Source organism: Tenrec ecaudatus, chromosome 8 (genome assembly GCF_050624435.1).
Source record: "Tenrec ecaudatus isolate mTenEca1 chromosome 8, mTenEca1.hap1, whole genome shotgun sequence".
NCBI classification, from domain to species: Eukaryota; Metazoa; Chordata; class Mammalia; order Afrosoricida; family Tenrecidae; genus Tenrec; species Tenrec ecaudatus.
The window spans coordinates 55,137,569-55,140,836 of NC_134537.1; the positions used below are offsets into that span (position 1 = coordinate 55,137,569).

A 3,268-nucleotide genomic window follows, 5' to 3' on the forward strand; every position below is an offset into this window, starting at 1 on the left:
ATACAGAACCAGGGTTTACATTTTTTAACAAATCCCGGATGCAAACAATGCACTTTTATGATCTCACAGTGCTCTAGTCAAAGGACAGGGCAGGATGAATGTATTTACATATGTACTCCTGCTATATTTATACCTCTACCCATTGCGTTGCTTCCCAGGTCCTTCCTGTTTCCTTTTACCTTCCTCCTACCCCACTGTCACTTTCCCCTTATTTCTGCCTCTGGGTACCTCCCCTTAGCTAGTTTGCTGTTGCTCCGACACCGCCCCCATCCCTGTCTCCCCCTTGTAATTGACTCTACTATCCTCCTTGTTCCCCTGTCCTTGGCGCTGTCTGCTCACCGCCTTCTTCCCGCACCGCCCTCACCCCTCAGGTCTCTCTGGGAACGCTGGTCCCGCTGCTTTCTCCTCGGGCCATGCTTCCCATGCTTATAAGTTGGCACACTGACTATGGCATAGCCCAAACCGATTAAAACAAAAGAGAGAGATTGAAAAGGAGAAGAAACAAGAAGAAAAAGAAAAGGGAGGGGAAAAAAGAGGCGGGAAGAGGGCAACATGGAGAGAAAGATCCTCCTGGAGCTGAGGAACCGGAAGCCAGCGGCTGTTCAAGAACTTGTCCTGGACAACTGCAAATCAAATGATGGAAAGCTTGAGCGTTTAACAGCTGAATTTGTGAACTTAGAGTTCCTCAACTTAATAAATGTAGACTTGATTTCAGTTTCAAATTTTCCCAAACTACCGAAATTGAAAAACTTGAGCTCAGTCACAATAGAATCTTCAGTGGTCTGGACATGTTAGCTGAGAAACTTCCAAACCTCACACATCTAAACTTAAGTGGGAATAAGCTGACATCAGCACCTTGGAACCTTTGGAAAAAATGGAATGTCTGAAAAGTCTGGGTCTGTTTATCTGTGAGGTCACCAACCTGAATGATCACCGAGAGTGTCTTTAAGCTCTTGCCCCAGCTGACTTACATGGAGGGCTACGACCTCGAAGTCCAGGAAGCCCCTGACTCCAATGCTGAGGTGGACGGTGTAGATGAGGAGGAGGAGGGAGAAGGAGATGAGGAAGATGAGGACGGTGAGGAGTATTTTGATGAAGAAGAGGATGAAGAGGAAGATGTAGAAGGAGAAGACGATGAAGATGAAGTCAGTGGGGAGGACGAAGAGTTTGGCCAAGATGGAGAAGTTGAGGAAGACGAAGATGAGGATGAAGGTGAAGAAGTCCCTTTTGCGGGGGCACCTCGGGGGCTTTGTAGCTTTGCATTGCTCTCGCATCTGCTCTGTTATGTTCCCTTCTTGGTTCTCCCTGGGAAAAGGGGTTCAGACGGCACCACCTCCTCACCGTGTGACCCCAGAATTGTCTTTTGTCGCAGCCTGCTCCAGTACAGAGACAACATGACAGGCGCTCTTGTTAGCCACCCAGTCCCGTCTGTGTCCCGTCAGCTCCCGCAGGGTCGTCCTCTTCGGGCTCTGTTGTGGCAGCATGAGGTCCAGTGGGGCTTTCTCTTTCGCTTCTTCCTCTGGTCTGCTTCCCTGTGGGCGTGGCAGGCTGGCCCTCTCACCGACCTGTAGGTTCAGTGTTGTTCTCTGTCACGCCTCTTTCTAGGGAGGGGTCATTTTGGCTCTGGTTGGGACCAGCTCTGTAGACCTCTCTTCATGCATCTTCCATGCAGCCACGTTTGCCCTCATGGTTGGGTGTACCGTGGTAGGGACTACATACCCACTCCAAATTCTGTGGAGGTAAAACCATTTCTTTCCTCCTGGTGGGTAGTGCCCTGCTCCCCTCAACCTCCTCAGCAACTCACTTTCACACATCCCCTTTGGTCCTTCTCTCCTTCCCCCCTTTTTTTGTTGAACCAACATGCACCTCTTTGGGTTTGGTCTAACTTCCTCCGGAATCCCGGTACCTCAACCCTAATTTTGTGATATTGTTGGCTTCTCTTCTAAACCTACTGTGCTGATTATCCTTACCTCAAGGGACTCATGCTGTACTTCTCCTTTTGTGATTGGCTGACTTCACTTCACATAATTTCCTCCAACTCTTCCCATGAAAAGATGCATTTCACGTGCTCATCAGTGCTTTTTAGTGATGCATAGTACCCCATTGTGTGTATGTGCCAGAGTTTACTGATCCTCTCATCTACCAATGAAAATGTAGGTTGTTTCCAACTCTTTGCGAAGAAAGTAGATGATGCCCAGCTATTAAAAGATATAGTATCTGGGGTCATAAAGGCTTGAAGTTAAACAAGTCATCATTCAGCAGAGAAGCAACAAGTCCACATGGAGGAAGCACACTGATGATGCGATCATGAGGCATCATCAGGACTGGGTAATAGGCATCAGCAAACACATAACAAACAAAAACATATTATTGAAAACTAGGGGGGTGGGAGCAGAAATCCAAAGCCCATCTGAGGACAATGGAGAAATCCCCCCACAGAGGGGTCCCAGGAAAGGGATGAGTGAATAAGGGTGCAGTAAAGCATCAATGAAACACACTATATTCCTCTGGTTCCTTGAGGCTTCCTCACCCCCCCCCCACTACCATGACCGCAGTGCTGCTTCTCAATTCAGACTAGACCGGAACATGGACACAGGTATAGCAAGGGATGGGAGCTCACAACACACAGAGTCCAGGAACAGGAGTTGGAATAGTGATGCAAGAGGGTAGGGGGAACGGGGGAGAGGAAGGGAGAAAGGGAAAACTGATCTTAATGATCAACACATTATCATACACCCCTCCCCAGGGGAGAGAATGACAGAACACATGGGGGAAGGGATACAGAGGTCAGTGTGAGATATGAAAACAAAACACAAAAACAGTTTATAATTTGTCAAGGGGTTCTGAGGGGCGGAGGGGGGGAGAGAAAATAAGAGGAGCTGATACCAAGGGTTCAATAGAAAGTTAATGTCTAGAAAACAATGAAGGTAACGTATGTATAAATTCGCCTGATGCAAGTGATATATGGATTGTAACAAGAGTTTCAAGAGTTCCCAATAAAATAATCTTTTAAAATATATATACACCAAAGAAGAACAGATGCCTTTGAATTATGGTGTTGGTGAAGAATATTGCATATAACACGGACTGCCAGAAGATTGAATAAATCTATTTGGAAGAAGTACAGCCAGAATTCTCCATAGAAGTGAAGATGACTAGCTTACCTTACATGGACTTTGGATATGTTATCAGGAGCGAGTGTGCCTAGAGACTGCTATTATGCTGAGTAAATATTGAAAAAGAGGAAGACTTGATAAGATAGATTGAT

The 3,268-nt window shown here is 46.7% G+C and overlaps 1 pseudogene; it reads left to right on the plus strand.

Moving 5' to 3' along the window:
* The first annotated feature begins 552 nt into the window (after window positions 1–552).
* On the plus strand, window positions 553–1,571 carry LOC142455403 (uncharacterized; annotated as a pseudogene).
* Window positions 1,572–3,268: the final 1,697 nt, after the last annotated feature.